Source organism: Lepidochelys kempii, chromosome 20 (assembly GCF_965140285.1).
Source record: "Lepidochelys kempii isolate rLepKem1 chromosome 20, rLepKem1.hap1, whole genome shotgun sequence".
Classification (NCBI taxonomy): domain Eukaryota; kingdom Metazoa; phylum Chordata; order Testudines; family Cheloniidae; genus Lepidochelys; species Lepidochelys kempii.
Genome location: NC_136399.1, coordinates 23,164,230 through 23,183,916, shown reverse-complemented (window position 1 = coordinate 23,183,916; position 19,687 = coordinate 23,164,230). Strand labels below are relative to the sequence as shown.

Genomic DNA, 19,687 nt, shown 5'->3' with positions numbered 1-19,687 from the left:
GCTAGCGGGTCTGGCTCAAACCAGGAAGGGCACTGAAGTCCCAAGGTGGGACAGCAGGGAAAGCAAGGGCAGAAGTAGTTTTGGCACATCAGAAACCCCCTTGGGGTTGCCAGCTGTGATCCAACCCGTCACACCCACAAACACTAATTTAGCCCCCAAAGACAAAATCACAACCCCATAAATTGAATTCACAGTCGTGATGGATTAATTTGTACATAACAATATCTAATGAGACAAAAAAATTCTGTTCGCCCCGCTACTGTCTCTCGGCTGTTACTTCAATGTGGAATGGAGGGCCTACGGTAGGGCCAAAAATAGGAGGGCCTAAGCTATAGCTTTATTAGCCTATGGGTGAATCTGGCCTTGAATGTAGCCTGTCTACCCAAGGCGGGTTAGGTTGGTATAACTCCATCACTCAGGAATGTGGATTCTTCACACTCCTGAGCAACATATTTTAACAATATCGGTCTGTATTGTAGAGCTGTCCTGAGACCATGATTTTTAGTGACTAGCAGAGTTATGAATATAAGTTGCCATGCTCATCTTTTGAAGATGTTTGTTCCTTTGCACAGCACCTTCAAAAGACCAGCGTGAAAACTGAAATGGACTTTCTGGTGTGATGAGCAATATTTCTATTGGTATTGTATTGGCAGTGGATTTCATCTGAGGGACTCGCAAGAACTCCTGGAGTGTTAACACACTTGTTCTGTGGATTCATATAAAGGGGCTATTGTGATAATATATAATCTGACCTCCTGTATATCACAGGCTAGAGAATTCCACCCAGCCACTCCTACCTTAAGCTCAAAAACCTGATTGAATTAGAGCATATAGTTTAGAAAGATAACAAGGCCTTTATTGTCATTTACTCGAAGGTCTCTCCATGGCAGAGTCAAAGGACTATCAAAGAGTGTAACTGTAATTACTGTACCATAGCAAACATAACATTGCATATCCACGCTTCCCCACGGCGACTACACACACTAGGATAGGTTCCATGTTTTCCCGTGTAGACGTTAATGCCATCCAGTGCCCTCGCCCTGTGACACTAACGCTATCTGCAACAACACCAATGGGAATTTCATCTGCAAATGCTTGAAGGGCTATGATACTGTCACTGGGACAGTTGGTTTCCCCAGCCTGAAGTGCACAGGTAACAATTGCTGTGAATGCCTTGATGGTAGTCGCTGGACCAGATGGCCCTCTGGGCTCCTCCACAAGGTATTTCCTATGCTGGGTCCTCAGTGTCATCTGAGCGATCTGCCTGAGCTCCTCATCTGCACAGCGGGGATCACCGTATTTCCTTTGACTGTCACGTCTGTTTAGATTCAAAGCTCTCTGGGGCAGGGACTGTCTCTCTGGGTATCTCTCCACCGTCTGTGGGACCCAAGCTTGTGGACTCAGTGTTTCTCAGCCAGTGCTTGTGTGTCCACACTGCATTGTTAACCGGGGTTTACAGTTGCTGGACCCAGGTCTTGCAGCCGCACTAACGCATCCATACTGCACTGCACAGACCTTCTGACTTCAGTCTGTGGTTTGAGGTGCATCCACGCTGCAAAATGACAGAACTTGGACCTGAGTTGAAGCATGTCTCAGACTCTGACCCACCCCTCTAGTACCCAGATGCTAGGACTTGGGTCCTGAGTGCTTGCTGCCCCGAGTCCGATTAATTTGGGTGTGATTGCATGGGGAGCTTGGGCTAAAACCTGAGTCAGAGACCGGGCTTAGTGTGCAATGTAGACATCCCCTGTGCATCCTTGTCTGTGCAGTGCCCTGCACAATGGGGACCTGATCTTGGTTTGAGCCTGTAACTGCCACTGTGATGAATAATTGATTCCATATTCTTCTGTTTAGATATTGATGAATGTTCTCAGGTCCCATCAGTCTGTGGCCCTCACAGCATCTGCATCAATACCCCAGGGAGTTTCGCCTGCCAGTGTCCTCTAGGTTATTCTTCCTCCAGTGGGATCTCTTGGAAACCTGGTGACCCCCACACCTTGAACTGCACAGGTACCAGTCACTACAAGCTGACTTGGGAAATTCATGTAATATAATCAGGCCCTGATGGCCCCAAAGGCTAACAGTGGTCTGTGAGTCCTCTAATGGGGCTCTCTCTGGTCCGTGGTTCAGAAGCTGCCCACAAACCTGTGTGTGTGTGTGTAGCTAGGCCCTTGTATGTTTTGTAGGCAGTAGTATACAGGAGCCAACTGCACCCATGCAAATTCTTCATATTGTTGTTATGGGGAAAGTTGCATCTGGAGTGGTGCCTCCTTCTTGGGCCCCATAAACCAATCCCTTTAGCTTTAGCATCAGCTCTGCTGTCGACTGGACTTTGCCGGGTTTCATTTCTGTGCCCAGAAGTGTAATGGTGCTTTGATCGCATTATAAAGAGATTTGATGCTTATAAGAGAGGCTCCAATGTTGGCTCCCTCCGTCCTTCCCTAGAAAATCTCTTTATCTGCCAGCCCGGGATTCTGCAAGGAGACGATTTCAAAAGCCGGTGCGGCAACACCACCCAGCACGTATGTGTCGAGTGAGTCCAAATTGAGGCATCTTCGTGGGCAGGGCAGGAGGGGAAAAGGGAGAGTATGGATGTGAGGGGTGTGTGTGTGGAGTTTGTGTAGTGCACTCAGACAGTGTGTGTGCTGCTTCTGGGTTGGATAGTCTGGAGAGATAGAGAGGGAGGATGGATGGACTGGAGCTGGTACCTAGAGAAGGGTGGGGGCGGAGAAGATGGGTGGATGGAGAAAGAGCTAGACAGAGGATGGATAGAAAGATACAGTGGATTAAGAGGGACAGAACAGGTGGGTGGACATGGACACCCATCTTCCACCCCCCAGTAGATATGTTACAGCATAAACTCCTTTTTCCATGATTCCCCTACAGGGAAACCAGAAAAGCAACAGATTTTGCACCATCCTGAATCAGACCACAAAGAGCCTGGAATCTGCATGTGGCCATGGAAACCAGTCAGTATTGCTGAAGGTCAGAGGCTATGCACCTGTATTTGCCAGTCCCTGCCCTCCAAGGCAAAGTCCCTCCTCTTTGTCCCCAACCGGTCTCCAGATACTTCCTTCCAAAGATGAACCTGGGGGGAGTCTTTAAAAGCCTCTGAAAACAAGGCTTAGTTGCTTCTACTCAAGAAGAATAGACTGGAGCCAACAGTGAGTGGAATTTCAGCTGCCAGCCAAGAGTGGGTGATGAATGTCTTGGGGCAAAGGGAATGAGGCACTATCTTGATGGGAGCTGGGACCTGGGCAGCATGGGAACCATGTGGAGCGGAGGGCCAGACTATAAGAAGCACATGGAGGGGGAGGGGACCCTAAAAGCCTGCCTAAAATCACCCATCCATGTAAGCAGTTGTAGCTGCCCTGGGATGTTCTGTGATGGTGAATGGGGAGGATCAGTGGTGGATCCATGGGACCATCTCTCTGTTAACCAGTGGGCCACTGTTTGACAGCCCCTGCTTTACCCTGGGAATCTTCTTTTTAAACCCCAGAAAGTCTTCACTTCTCTTGATTCGCTTTTCAATGCCACTGCCCAGCAGTCTACTGGGAGCAAAGAAGAGGTCACATGGGCAGCCACTGCCTTTCTGCAACGCGTAGAATTGGCCGCCTTGGAAGCTGCTCAGAAAAGTCCCGAGAACAAGCCGCAGACTATCACAACCAAGATGATGAGTAAGAAAAAGGAAAAACCTCCACACAGCTCTGAGCACCACCCTAGCTGCTCTCGGCGCTGAAGCTTGGCCTCGGGGCTAAGGTGCTGGGCTGAAGCATAAGAGAGTCGGGTGCCATTCCTGCCTATGTCAAAGGCTCTTTGAGTGACCTTGGCAAATCGCTTGGTGCTTATGTTTCCCTGTCTGTGAAATGAGGACACAAACCCTTCCTGCTGTTTGGGGCAGGAGTGGTCTCTTACTGCATTTGCCTATGGTGCCCAGCACAACGAGGCTCTGATCACGGCTAGTAGCAGGATTGTGAGCTGCAATCATGATGGACCAGGGCCCCATTGTGCTAGGGGCAAGGCACAAAGGACATAAAGACAATCCGGGGTCCTGATTCTTCTCTCGGCCCTGCTGGTTTTACAGCAGCGTTGCTCCCTTCCGCCCCAGGAGTGGGAGGAGAATCAGGCCATGTGCTAAATGGAGGGTAGCTTTCAAAGCAGCGCAGTGAAGAACTTCTCCTTCTGCCCCCAGCCATTGCAGCCCTGCGGGTTACGGGCAGGGAAGATGATCGAACCAAATGCTCAAAGCGACTCGATGAGCATTGACTGCACGACCGTGGTTGGCACCAGCGAATCAGGTACCATCCGGGCGTTGTCTGGGTGGGCAACGGAAGGAGTCAAACCACTCCAACGCATTCCACAGAGCCGGCTGTGAGACCAGATCTTCCAGTGCTGCAGAGAAACCTGAAAGCAGCCCTGACAGACTCCCCAGGGGGTCCTGGGCTGCTTTACACCGACCCTCCGTGCAGTGCTTCATTTGTAACGAAAGTGGGGTCGGGACTCAAGTAATGAGGTGCCAGGACTCAAGCACAGTTTTTACTTTCATAACTGACACAGCAAGCCGGGAGGTGCCGGGGCTCTGAACTGCCAAGCCCAGAGGTTCAGGGGCTCAGCCCTGGCACAAATTAAGCTCTGCCCTTGTGGCTTTCCTGGTTCAGAGGGCATGTCAGGGCTGGAGAGTTTGGACAGACCAGGATGGGGGTGGATTTTCCCAGACTAGTGGTAGCAGATCTGGAGTGCAACATGCTCACCTGAGTCCTGGTTGGCTGATGGCCCCTGTCATAAATATAAAGGGAAGGGTAAACCCCTTTGAAATCCCTCCTGGCCAGGGGAAAGCTCCTCTCACCTGTAAAGGGTTAAGAAGCTAAAGGTAACCTCGCTGGCACCTGACCAAAATGACCAATGAGGAGACAAGATACTTTCAAAAGCTGGGAGGAGGGAGAGAAACAAAGGGTCTGTGTCTGTCTATATGCTGGTTTTTACCGCGGATAGACCAGGAATGGAGTCTTAGAACTTTTAGTAAGTAATCTAGCTAGGTATGTGTTAGATTATGATTTCTTTAAATGGCTGAGAAAAGAATTGTGCTGAATAGAATAACTAATTCTGTCTATGTATCTTTTTTGTAACTTAAGGTTTTGCCTAGAGGGGTTCTCTATGTTTTTGAATCTAATTACCCTGTAAGGTATCTACCATCCTGATTTTACAGGGGGGATTTCTTTATTTCTATTTACTTCTATTTTTTATTAAAAGTCTTCTTGTAAAAAACTGAATGCTTTTTCATTGTTCTCAGATCCAAGGGTTTGGGACTGTGGTCACCTATGCAAATTGGTGAGGCTTTTTATCCAACATTTCCCAGGAAAGGGGGGGTGCAAGTGTTGGGAGGATTGTTCATTGTTCTTAAGATCCAAGGGTCTGGGGCTGTAGTCACCTAGGCAAATTGGTGAGGCTTTTTACCAAACCTTGTCCAGGAAGTGGGGTGCAAGATTTTGGGAAGTATTTTGGGGGGAAGGACGCATCCAAACAGCTCTTCCCCAGTAACCAGTATTAGTTCGGTGGTGGTAGCGGCCAGTCCAAGGACAACGGGTGGAATATTTTGTACCTTGGGGAAGTTTTGACCTAAGCTGGTAAAGATCAGCTTAGGAGGTTTTTCATGCAGGTCCCCACATCTGTACCCTAGAGTTCAGAGTGGGGAAGGAACCTTGACAGCCCCCTAGGAGGAAGTGTTATTCATTGGCCAGTGCAGGGCGTAAGGAGTCCTGGGGTCTAGTTCCAGTTTGGCCACTGACGCTCTGCATGAATGTGGGGAAGCCGTTCCATCTCTCTGTACCTGTGTCCTTCTCATCTCTGGTTCGGCTGTGCCACCCGCCAAGAGCTCTTCCAGCTCGTTGTGGTGTGACACAGGACACAGGCTGTTCTGGCCTCTTGCATCTTTGCTCCTGCAGGCTCCGGAGCCGTTGCCTTCATATCGTACGCCATTCTCGAGTCCATCCTGAACAATAACTTTATCAACCAGCAAAACCTGATAGGTGATGACAAGCAGGATACCATCACGCTGAATTCCAAGGTAGTGAGTGGGATCACTGGGAAACCTGGACCCCTCTCCAAACCTTTCAACTTCACCCTGAAGCATAAACAGGTGATTGCCAATCATGTTCCTGCTTGATATAGAAGAGGGCCCCCTCTTAGCCAGGGCCTTTTCCCCACTGTCTTCTCTCTTTGCTTCTGTTGTCAACACTGCTGTCCTCTTCCAGTTGGGCTCACTAATGAGGGTCATCTTCCACTCCTTCTGCCTCCTCCCCTGCCCCCAAGATGAGTCCAAATCTTGATGCTGTTTCTTCCCCGCAAAACTGGCTTTTCCTCTCTTCCCTTGCCATGGTTCTGGTCACCTTCCACCTTTCTACTGCAGCCTCCTCTCTGGGCCCCGCAGTACCCATAATTCCCCCCTTCAGTCCTGCTAAAATGATCTTCCTTGCCCATCAGTACCACAGATCCCCTACAACTTGAATCTTTCCACTGGCTCTTCCTTCTCCACCACATCAAGTTTAAATGAGGAGGCAATTCAACTTAACATTGAAAATGGGCGAATGCTAAGGGTCCCCCAATACCCACCCTAAAGCCTACAAAAAGCATGGAAATTCCCAGGTGAACTTCTAAATCTCTATCTTGTACCAGTGGGGCATCAGCTTGGATGCCTGACTCTGCTCTCGTTTACCCCAATCCAGATCAATGGACTTATAGTGGTGTGAAACCCATAGCCATTATTATAGTGGCATGTGAAGGCTCAGTGAAAGCAGGGTCCCCATTGTACCAGGCACTGCACAAACACATGGGCCCCGTCCCAAAGAAGACAAAGGGTAGGAGGGGAAACAGAGGCACGGAGACTTCTCAAGAGATTGCACATCAGGTCAATGGCAGAGTTAGAAATACAACCCCAGTTCCCTGAGTCCTAACCCAGTGCTCTGTCTGCCAAGCTCTGGCTCCTCTTTGGTTTAGCTTGGGATAAACTAGCCCTCGGCTCTTTAAAGGATGAGGCTGACGCTGGTGCTGCAATTTCCGTTTCCAGAGAAAGGAAATGGAAGGGAAGACTGTCTGTGTTTTCTGGAACCCCACTGGCACCTGGTCTACTGAAGGCTGAAGACTTCTCCTCGCGAACAGCCCTCACACCACCTGCAACTGTAATCACCTGTCCAGCTTTGCGATCCTGATGGCTTCACATGCTATCAAGGTATTTCAACCATCCACTTAAGCTCATGGTCCACGGGTTGCATTAGCACAGATGCTGCGGCTGTTTGCAAGGACAAACCGGACATTTGACACCCTAAATGCAGGCGTCTGCCACTTACGCAAAAGGAGTAATGCCTCTGGCTGTAAATAGTTACACTGTCCGGAGCCAGCCACGAGGAAAGGCATGATCAGGTGCACTTGGCCAGCATGTTAGATGTCAGAGAGCTGGCATGGGGAGCGAGTCAGCCTGGTATTTGGTCCACTTTGTTTACAGTCATTACGAGATCCAGAGATCATCTGGGGGCTGCAAACTCAACACATGTGTTGCTCTTCTGAGTTCCCGGTGAAAGGGGCAGGGAGCAGATGGGTCCTCCATGTTCTCCAACAACAGAGCTAGAGGTCTGATTGCCCTGGGAAATTATCCGGTTATTTCAAAGCCCCCGTTTCTCCAGCATGATTTGCAAATTTTACTCTTCCTTTTAATTTTTCCTTTTGCAAGAGAGTGACCCACTGACCCTCGTCACCTACGTGGGACTGGCCCTCTCTCTGCTGTGCCTCCTCCTCGCCATCCTCCCCTTCCTCCTGAGCCGCTCCATCCGCAACGTCGGCACCTCCCTCCATCTGCAGCTCTGCCTCTGCCTCTTCCTGGCCGACCTGCTCTTCCTCATCGCGGTGGACAGAGTCACCAATGAGGTAGAGAAATCGGCCAAAATCCACCCCCCCCCCATTATCTATGAGATCGTAAGTTCTTCAGGGCAGGGACCATCTTCAAAGGTAGGTCTCTACTGCAGCTGGGGCAGGGGTGAGGGGTGCCTCCCAGAGTGGACAGACAGACAGACACATGCTGGCTCCGCTTGAGCGAATGCATTCAAACTCGCTGTAGAGCCTCGGCAGCGTGGGCCAGCTGCCCGCGTAAGTATCCAGAGGGTCGGGCGGATTGTACTTGAGCAGCTAGCCTGGGCTGCTGCCCGGGGATGCGTGCTCCCAGCTGCAGTGGAGACTCACTCTTCCTGCGCGTTTGTACAGCGCAGAGCACGACGGATCCTTGAACTTGTTTGGGGCCCCTAAGTGTTCCTGTAATGAAAGAATGAGGGGGAATGGGGCACATATGGAGCCCTTGACATGGGGGGGGAAGAGGAAGCAAGGGGGGGCACACAGAGACCTACCGGGGAGGATGGGGGGCAGCAAATAAGGGACTGGCATGTGGAGAGAAGACAGTAGGAAGGCGGTGGGACACTGCCCCTGGCATGTGGGGGGAAGAGGAAACATGGGGGACCACACAGAGACCCTACCAAGGGATGATGAATAAGGGACAATGGTATGTGGAGAGATGACAGTGGTGGGGTGGGGGGCTGAGTGGTGGGGTGGGTATGAGTCCAGGCATGTGGGGGCTTGCAGGGAGTCCTTGAAGAGGAGGATGGGAGGATGGCACAGAGAGATTGTGGGGGGAGGGATAGAGGAATACAAGGAACATGCATGCAATGCATTCAGATTGCAAGCTACGACCTGCGTGATGCACTAATAATCAAGGTGGGTTGCTTTTGCCCTTGGGACCCTTCACATGCCTGGTATCACGATGCCCAGAATAAATTCAGTGGTCCGGATTCTGAACTTGCTTACGCTGCTTTGACACCACCGGCCTCAGTGGAGGTACCTCAGATTTACACCAGCATCCGTAAAATCCGAATCGGGCGCCAGGGTTGAATTATCCCTTGGCTTCAGCTCCCCAGCCACAGGAGGGGTCCTGGACTGAGCAACGTAGGAAATCAACTTCACAACCACAAACGGCTGAAGATGCACATTTGGGCCGATGTGGGTTTCCCAGGGTTAAAAAATGCCCTTGGCCCACATGTGGAATACAGACAGCTGTGAATATGAGCTGGCTCAGAGGGTGAGGAAAGTGCGTGTGTTTCAGTGTGTGGGTTTCCTCGGTTTACTCCTCGCCCTGAGTCCTTGCCAGAAAACAAATTAACATGGTCACCGAGTATCTGGTGTCTGTGTGTGAAACACCACTGCCCCCTATTGGATGGGGTCAGGACTGCCTCAACTATTCTAGTCCTTTATTTGTGCTCTAGTAGCCAACGAGAGCCAACCGAAATCAGAGCTCCATTGTGCTGGGCACTGTGCATCGAGCAAGAGACAATCGTTACCCTGAAGAGCTTATGGTCTAAGCAGATGAGAGAATGGGTGGGGGGGGACAAAATTCCATTATCCCCATTTTACAGGTGGGGATCTGAGGCACAGGGAGATGAATTGACTTACCCAAGGTCACACGTGAAGTCGGTGGCAGGATTGGGAACTGAACTCAGAGCAGCCTGTCTCACTATGTGTCATAAGCCCTATACTGTTAACCACTAATGGAGATTCTCTTTTAGTTCATGAGGTAGGAGCCAGTGCTCTTGGACCAGGAGGATCCGAGTTCTACCCCTCGCGCTGTGATGAAGTTGAATGGCCACGGTATGCAGCGTGTAGTCCTAGATGGCTTAGGGGTTTTGTTAAATATTTCACAGGCCTTGTATGCCATTTTCTCCCCAGCTTGGAAGGGACACATCAAATAACTAACGCTTCCCCTATCTTGGAGAGCTAGATGTTCAGGGTCCCTGAGCTCTCTGTCTCCTCCAGGCGGCGTGTGCTGTCATTGCTGGCTTCCTACACTACCTCTTCCTGGCCTGTTTCACCTGGATGTTCCTGGAGGGGCTGCACCTCTTCCTCACCGTCCTGAACCTGCAGGTCGTGAATTACACCAGCGCCAGCCGCTTCAAGAAGAGATTCACGTACCCGTTCGGCTACAGAGTCCCAGCCCTGGTGGTGGCTATTTCTGCAGCGGTGAATCCTGGAGGCTACGGAATTTCCAAATAGTACGTGCAGAGCTCATCCCAGAGGGAGAACAGATATCTCATTACCCACTCAACTCATAGGCTGAATTTCAGAGAGACAATATATTCTACGATCCCTGTTCCTTCACATGTTTCACACAACGCACAGTCAACCTGTGGAACTCCTTGCCAGAGGATGTTGTGAAGGCCAAGACTATAACAGGGTTCAAAAAAGAACTAGATAAATTCATGGAGGATAGGTCCATTGATGGCTATTAGCCAGGATGAGCAGGGATGGTGTCCCTAGCCTTTGTTTGCCAGAAGCTGGGAATGGGCCATAGAGGATGGATCATGTGGTGATTTCCTTTTCTCTTCATTCCCTCTGGGGCACCTGGCACTGGCCACTGTCAGAAGACCGGATACTGGGCTAAATGGACCTTTGGTCTGACCCAGTATGGCCATTGTTATGCTCTTATGAGACTAGTTTCTTGAAGCTACATCCATGAGACTGTCATAAAGGGAAGCAGGCAGCATTCACCCTGCATCTCACCCCAAGTGCCCAAGAAAAGAGCCTCCAGACTTGCAGGGGGAGACAAAACTTATTTGCATACATATTATTCGCTTACTTTGCTTTCACCTGCCTAGCTACCAGTCTGCAGGCCCTAGGGTTGTTGAGAAAGCGCAATTATCCCCAATAAAAATAATTATCCCAATAAAAATACCCACTCGCAACCCAAACTGAGGCTCAGAAGGGAAGTGACACATCCAAGACCCATCAGTGGCAGAGTGAGGGATAGAACTTGGGCCCTTGACTCCCGATCTGCTGCTCTACCCCAAGGACTGTCCTTCCTCTTCGAGGGGGAGATGGAGGGTCAGTGAGGCCCTGGATACCTCATATTTCATTCTTCCTCTCCCAGGCCCCAGTTCAGGAATGCACTCAAGTACAGTAACTCCTCACTTAAGATCATCCCGGTTAACATTGTTTCGTTGCTGATCAATTAGGGCACATGCTCGTTTAAAGTTGTGCAATGCTCCCTTATAATGTCGTTTGGCAGCCGCCTGCTTTGTCCACAGCTTGCAGGAAGAGCAGCCTGTTGCAGTGAGCTGGTGGGGGCTTGGAACCAGGGTGGGCCAGCAGCCCCCCTCCCCATCAGCTCCCCTAAATTCCCTGTGCGACAGCCGTCTAGCAGGCTATCCATTGCTGACAGTTCAGCTGTCCCTCCCCCCACTGCCATGTGCTGCTCCTGCCCTCTGCCTTGGAGCTGCCCCCGGGAGCCTCCTGCTTGCTGGGCGGGGGCTGGGGGGCGCTAATGTCAGGGTATCCCCCTCCCCCACCCGCTCCTGCACCCCGCTTACCCCATCTCCATGGAAGGGACGGACAGGACAGGCTCAGAACGGAGGGAGCTTCCTGGGAGCCGCAGCTGTTGTCTCAACTTGGTGAACTACTTCAAAAGCCAGGTTTCAGAGTAGCAGCCGAGTCAGTCTGTATCCGCAAAAAAACCAGGAGGACTTGTGGCACCTTAGAGACTAACCAATTTATTAGAGCATGAGCTTTCGTGAGCTACAGCTCAGGAGAACATGAGACAATGGGTGTTTCGTTACAGTGTGTATGGCGAGTGATCAATTAAGGTGAGCTATTACCAGGAGGGGAGAGAAAAAACAACACACCTTTTGTAGTGATAATCAAGATGGGCCATTTCCAGCAGTTGACAAGAACGTGTGAGGAACAGTAGAGGGGGGGAAAATAAAATAAAACTATTTTTCCCATGTTTATTTTTCCCCCTACTGTTCCTCACACGTTCTTATCAACTGCTGGAAATGGCCCATCTTGATTATTACTACGAAAGGTGTGTTGTTTTTTCTCTCTCCTGCTGGTAATAGCTCACCTTAACTGATCAAATAAATTGGTTAGTCTCTAAGGTGCCACAAGTCCTCCTTTTCTTTTTGCGAATACCGACGAACACAGCTGCTCCTCTGAAACCTCTTGTTACAGTGTGTATGGTAACACACATTGTCTCATGTTCTCTGGGTATATAAAATCTCCCCACTGTATTTTCCCCTGCATGCATCCGATGAAGTGGGCGGTAGCCCACGAAAGCTTATGCTCAGATAAATTGGTTAGTCTCTAAGGAGCCACAGGTACTCCTGTTCTTTTTAAAAAGTCAGTGTACTTAGAGTGGGGTCAGCCTACTTAAAGGGCCAATGCACATCTCTCTGTCACACACACACGGTGTGCGTCTCTGTTTCTCTCTGCCATGCTGTCTCCCCTCCTTTCATTCGTGCTGCCTTGTAGAGTGTGAGGCTACATTAACAAAAATGGGTGAACCCTTAAGGGCTCAGCCAAAAGCTAGTTCATCATTTAGCAGGAAGGCTTTCCCTGGGAAATATCCCACCCTCTGACTTCACCACCTCAACCAAGTTTCACAATCATCATCGCTGTGTATAGTATGAAATTGTTTGTTGAAAGCTTATACTGTGTGTGTATATAATATATTATAAAATATAGTCATGTCTGGTGAGAAAAACGTTAAGCAAGGAGTTAGTGTATGTACTTAAGTGCTCTTCTGAATGAGGACCTTGTTCCCACCCCACCCAGATATTAAATCTGACAACCAAAAGGAGAGAATTCACTTCATTTTAATGCCAGGGATAATTTGCTACTCTTTTTACTTCTTGCCTTTTAGCTGCTGGCTCACAATAAAGGGAGGCTTTATCTGGAGTTTCCTTGGACCTGTCTGCCTTATTATTGTGGTGGGTATATTCCTTTTCTTCTCCTCTCTTCAGTGGATAATGGGAAAGGATGAATTATGCTGCAGGGAAAGGACTTTGATAGTGAGATGAGTCAGACATTGGGATGTTTGCTTAAGGAATGAGTTGTGGCCGAGATACCATGGATTTATTCTCTGGAAAGTGACAAGGTAACAATGTCACCTTCTTTATTTGTATTACAGTAAATTCATAAATAATTAATAAATCGCACATGATTTGTTTCCAATGGAGTGGAACGAATTTATAACAAATGCTGGGATTTGTCAGAGTTCAGCAACTCCTTCGCTCCAAAGTTATCCGGAAGAGAAGTCGGAAATATCTGGGCTAGGTGTTAAGAATGAAACCAGAGCTTCGGCTATGGCAGGTGTGAAACTGGGCAGCTGGAGGAACATGGAAAAGAGGCCAGCTGAAAGAATCCTTCCATGATCCAACAAAGAGAGGGAAAGTTTATGGAACATAAGACAGAGGACAGACAGAGCAGCTCAGGATAGAGAAGGATGGTGGAGCCTTATCTGTACCCTAAGAGATGTCTGGCGGTACAGGAAGGATTCAGCTGACAATAGCAGCTAGAGGCTCCCATCGGGGGTCAAAGTACCATTGTGCTAGGCACTGTGAACACATGAAGAATTTAAGCAAGATTCAAAAAGAGATTGGGCATTTATATGGGTAGCAAGAATAATATCCAGAGCTGTTCTAATCAGGGCTAAGAAAAGTTCTGGAAGGGATATTAAACCCCAGGTTTCAGGATTTAAATCAAGCTCCAGCTACCAAAGACCAATAGGAGAACTAATCTGCGGGGCAGATTATCCATGCCTCTGAAGCAGTTGGTACTGGCCACTGTCAGAGGCAGAATACTGGACTAGAGGGACCTGGGGTCTGATCCACTCGAGTTGTTTCCACAGATGAATTTAGCATTTTTTATCAAAACCCTCTGGATCCTGAGAGACACAATCTCCTCCCTCAATACAGATGTCTCCACCCTCAAAAACACAAGGTAGGAAAGCACTAAACCAGCCTGAGAGGTCCCGTTAGCCTTCTGCAGTGGGGGTTGTTACAGGCACTCTTGGCTCAATTAAACTGAGGAAATACCAGGGTGATACAGCCTTGGTATCAGAAAGTCATGGAGAACAGAACACTGAATACCTGGTCCTGCAAGCTGCTGAGAACCTTCAGGGCCTATTGACTTAGGTCAGAGACGAGGGTACACAGCACCTTTTAGGAGGTGCTGAGCACCTCATGGGACTGGGCCCCAATTTTGTATCCTGGCTTTTATGTAGCACTTTTCACCCACAGATCTCACAGTGCTTCACGATCTTTAATGCATTGATCCTCCAACACCCCTGTGAGGCAGGACAGGGCTCTTATCCCCATTATACAGATGGGGAACTGAGGCACATAAAGGCTAAGTGACTTGGTCAAGGTCACACACACAATCTGTGGCAGAGCATAGAATTGGACCTGGGTCTCCCAAGTGCTAGATTAGGACCCTAACCACTACACCATCCTTCCTCTAAAATCAAGGGAATTTTCAATGTAATTAACAAATTGGGGAATCCTTGTTCTGCATAACTGAAATATGGATAATCAAGACTGCCTTGTACAGAGTTTTCTGTTAGATCCTCCTGCATCTTCTCTTTTGGCTAGTGTAAGAACTCTTAGTCCTTTCAGTCAACCAGAGCGTTATAGATATCAATAATGGACAAGAGGTGTTAGATCATGCAGTTCCATTTTCCTCATTCAGTGCAGGATTCTCTCCTCCAGGAAGGACACTTTTTCTAGTGTTTTTGTTCAGCCTAGTTTGATGCCTTTTGCTATGCAAAACTGAGACAGCATGAGGAAAACTGCACAGTGATTTCTTGGTATCTAATTGCTAAATCCGTGTTTTCTGGAAGAGCTGGACAGGTGGCCATGGTAGCTGGGATTTACTACTGACAATGGTGAGAAGAGACCTAATTTGAGGATTTATAGGCTCAAAGTGCTGGGGACAAATTTTGCCTTCATTAACATCCATGTAATTCCATTGATTTCAGCAAGGCTGCATGGTGGAAGAGAAGGGAAAAATTGGCCCTAATTTTTAAATGGAAGGGTGGGCTTGCAGTAACGGCATGGGAGCAGAAATCAGATTTGGTGTCTATTCCTAGATTTGCCATTATTATTTCTATCACAATAGTGTCCAGAGGGCCCAACCAGAATGTGTGCTGGGAGCTGTGCAAACACAGAGTGACAGACACTTCCGGCCCCAGGGAGTTGACAATCGAAACGACCAATAATGACAACGTCTTGCCTGGCTTATTGATTAGGTTATTGATTTGGTTTGCCGAAGTAACACTTGTAATTTGGTAGGTTTTTGTTTTAAGATTCGGCTTGGTATTATTAGAGTTACTGCTAATAAAGGGTGGGGGGCAGGGTGGGCACAGCCATAAAACCAGTTCCACTTAGCGAAGACCTTCTGTAACTGTCAAAGTTTTATTATCACAATGACTAGTTTAAGTAAAACCATTTAAACAAGTGAGATAGTATAACAGTGTGAGAGGGACAAGCCCCATTACCTGTATATACTATATTTTGGGGGAGAGCTTTAAGGGGGATTGAGACAGATTTTGGTTTGTCTTTGGCATGCTGATGACTAATTTTAATGGCTGTTCCTCAGACTAGACTTTTTTCGGCCTTGGTATTTTTTATGCATATCTATGCATAGCTTTTTTTAAACCATATTTTAAGGGTTTTACCTTTACCTTGTTGGGGTGTTCTTATTCTACAGGTTAGTATATTAACTTGGTTAAGCTCATTAAAATATGTTAATTGGATTACTGCGGTTACCTGCGGTTAGGCATTTGCTGAAGTCCTCCTTTAAAAATACTTGAAACTGGTAGTAACTGTCTTTTTGCAGTTCCCCATCAGCAGTTTGCAACACGAGATTATTACAAAACAATAAACAAAAAGCCTTTTGCCGTTTTGTGACTTATGATTACTTTTAGTTTACTGACTTATACTAACGTATTGAGCAACTACTTCTACCTAGGCTGTAAGGCCTTGCACTTACACTAACTGCTTAAGCTATTTTTATAGGTGTCGGTCTACAGGTATTTTGCGTTTTTTTGCTACTCATTCCTTAGCCCTTTACCCTTTATTCTGACTATGTAACCATTATTAGTGGATTATGTATTCCCTGCCGGTGCTACAAAAGGATGTGAGGGGAAACGGAGGGAAATTGACGTGGTCAGCATTACACCACAGGTCAGTGACAGAGCTAAGATCAGGACACAGGTTTAAGTCAGATGGTATAATGCTGGGTCCTATACAGATATCTATACATGAATTAATCTTAGGTAAAATCTGTAACTCTGCAGAAACCAATGAAGTTTCACAGAGGCTGAATCTGCCTGGTACGGCTATGCATAGGCCACTTTTGCTGTCAGCTGACTTTAGTATCTGGTTCCGTCTGTCTGCATTGTACTCTCACAGCAATGGGCACACAACAAACCCTTAAATTAATTGAGCTACCTATTCCATATCATGAGTGCTGTGTAAGGACTAATGAACCAAATCTTTAATGGCAAGCCGTTCTCCTTGCAGGGTTTTATTATAGGGGTTTCCAAATCAATCAGAAAGGGAGAGAAAGGATGGTTCAGTGGTTAGTGTGCTAGTCTGGGATGTGGGAGATCTGGCTTCAACTTCCTGATCTGACACCGCCTTCCTTTGCGATGTTGGGCAAGTTGCTTAATCTCTCTGTGCCTTGGTTCTCCATCTGGAAAATGGGGATAAGCGCACTGTCCTACCTCTGAAGGTAAATATCTTCAAGACTGTAAGATGCTCTGATACTTCACCTGAAGTATCAGGAATAAAAAGGGGGGAGAAATACCTACCTGGAATTAGAGAACAAGTAAAACCTTCACTGGCCCAGCTCATTGAAATGACAGCTGTCCCAGATGTGTGGTACTGGTGGCCAGAGCCTGCTTGCAGCAAAATCAGGAAATGAACAAGATGTGCAGAAGGGGCGGCAAACTAGGGCCTGATCCAGACTCACTGAAGTCAATGGCAGTCTCTCTCTTGGCTTCGGAGCAGGCCCATGGAGAGTAAAGGGGATGGTAGAAGCCATTCTAACCTGGTTGGCCTAGGGCCTAATTGCAGAATCATTATAGAGAAGCATTACTCACCAGTGGTCCCTAGGGGAATTTTGCATAGTTGCTACTTGGAGGGCATTAGCCATTTCAAACCATCCTGCCCACTGACTTGGTCTCTCTGCACAGGGTTGTAATGGGATCTCTCCATTTGCTTTCATCCAGGCTACTGCCCTTTAAAGCCATCGCCCAAGTCTTCATTCTGGGCTGCACGTGGATTTTCAGTCTCCTTCAAGTCGGCCCAGCCGCCACTGTCATGGCTTATTTATTCACCATCGTCAACAGCCTGCAGGGAGCCTTCATCTTCCTGGTGCACTGTCTCCTCAATAAGCAGGGAAAGCCCTTTTACCTGTTCAGCTCCACTAATGTCCAGCCAGCCGAGCTTCTTTGTTCACATTTGTCTTGGTTTCACTCTTTCCAGGTCTTGCGTGCCTGTTGCTCCTTTCCCTATTTTGAGATTCAGCCTTTCTCCTCCAATCTCTTTTTTTTTTCTCCTGCAGTTTGCATTGTGCTGTTTTCATAGATTCACAGGGGTTTTGTTTTTGTTTGTTTGTTTTTTTAAGTCCAGGAGGGACCATGTCTATATCACACCACCAGCCTCTGGTGGGTGGGATCGAACCTAGGACCTCAGGAGCTAAATGCATGAGCCTCTACTGCGTGGGCCAAAAGCCACATGCCTCTTAGCTAAGGCTGCAGCAGACTCATTAATCTCATGAATCTGTGCCACTAGAGGGGGACAGGGTGCCACACCAAGCAGGCATGGGTTACGTCTACACTAGAGACCTTACAGGGGCACAGCTGTGCCTATGGAGCTCCGCCACTGCAAGACCTCTCGTGTAGCCGCTCTGTGCCGACGGGGGAGAGCTCTCCCGCCGACATAGCACTGTGCCCGCTGCCACTTACACCAGGGAAATTATGTCACTGAGGCGTGTGTTTTTTTTTCACACCCCTGAGTGACATACGTTTTGCTGACATAAGCGGTAGTGTAGACATGGCCTGTGTAACAAAGGTCATAGAATTTCCCCAGGTAATTCCCCATAGAATTTCCCCAGGTAATTTCCCCAGGTAATTCCCCATAGAATTTCCCCAGGTAATTTCTGCACCAAGCCCATTCACATGTAGTTTGGTGGGAGCTGCATCAACTTGCATTTCCTAGGCTAAATTTCTATCCACGAGTACTCCTTTTCTTTTTACCCAGACTTTGCAACCTGATGAAGTCAGTGATGTTGCCTGGGTGCGGCTGAAGTCCAAATCTGTCTCATTGCAACTAGGGGACTGAGGACCGCTCCTCCCCCTTCCCTTTACGTGTGGGAATTCACAGCGGGGAAGATGGTCATAAGAATTCCAGTTCTTTGCTCTGTTCAGATTTAGGACCGAGTGGTGTAAAACTGTCCGAGCTTCTCATGGGGCGTTGGTTACGTGCGCCAATGAGCATGTTCCTTATTTTTCTAGGTGAGAGAGGAGTACAAGAGATGGATCAGAAGGATTGAGACATGCAGAACCAAGTCTCAGACTTCCGGGCTATCTATGTCAGCTGACCCCGTCACCACGAGAACTGTAAGTGATGCTGATCTCTTTTCCAATACCGGCCTGGGGGACACATCCATCAAACAGGGTCTAGTTTTAGCAGCCTCACTGCTGTGTAGCTATCTACCGTATCAAATGGCCAAAATTGTTATAGGCCAACCCAACAATATCTACTTACTCTATATCTATCTCCATCTACTCTAGCAATAATAAACAGATGACTGCTGTATCTTCTGTATCTATTGGCTGTATATGAGAGAGGGTTGGCAGGACTGAGGGATCAAAGCTGGTTCTGTGGAAAAACTGGGTTATTTTTAATTTTCCTTCTGTCTGGTTATCTTTAGGCTGCTGGGTTTATACTACTGGATTGTATATAGTGATTGTTTAAGGCACCTTGAGAATAGAATGGGTGCCCTTTTATTTTGTATCCATTAGAATAGTTATAACAATAATTCCTAGATCTCTTATAGCACTTTTTATCTGTAGATCTCAAAGCTGGTCAGTGTAATTATTCCCATTTTACATAAGGGAAACTGAGGCACAGAGGGGGCACGACTTGTTGGAGGGTTTCCCCTCTCTGCGACTGGTTTGGTGGGTATTATCCCAGCCCAGTGCCCTATTCAGTAGGCAACACTGACTCCCCTTAAATATCTAGATGTATCTATTAATACATATCTTTCTACTTTTTCCAATGATGCTTTTCTAGTGGGCCTATCATTATGGTATGTAGCTTGCTTTGACTGGCACCTTGTTGTAGTCCAGCTGAGAACAGCTTTGGGAGTATTCGCTACTGGGTATTTGTCACATCCAGGCCTCGGGGAATCCTATGTGCCCATGGTTCCTGTTCTGACCAGCAGAGAAATCATTTTGAATAGCACCTTCCCTCCACATTTCCTTCTCTGGGTTCTCTTGTGAGCTCTGTGGATCTCTCAGCGTGCCGTGGGCAGACACCAGTTTTTGAAACATCGTGACCTAAATTACTGGATCAGGATTGTTTTCTGAGTAAGACTGGGGCTGAAGCTTCATTAGTGCAGATGGACTGGCCCCAGTGAGGAGACTGCACTGCAAGGAATTTCTCCTGGTTCCTTCACCCCTAGAGGGGAAGAATCCAGGAACTTTGTCTACTGCCTTCCAGAGAGAGTCCCCCTTTTCAACATTAAACACTCAGGTGGGCTTGACCATGTCATCACATCTTTGCTTTCTTTCCAGGAAGGGGAAAAGTCCTCCTGA

The 19,687-nt window shown here is 48.0% G+C and overlaps 1 pseudogene; it reads left to right on the top strand.

Annotated features, from left to right (window-relative positions):
- Nucleotides 1-19,687, top strand: part of LOC140901071 (adhesion G protein-coupled receptor E3-like) — a 37,796-nt pseudogene extending 18,109 nt beyond the window's left edge.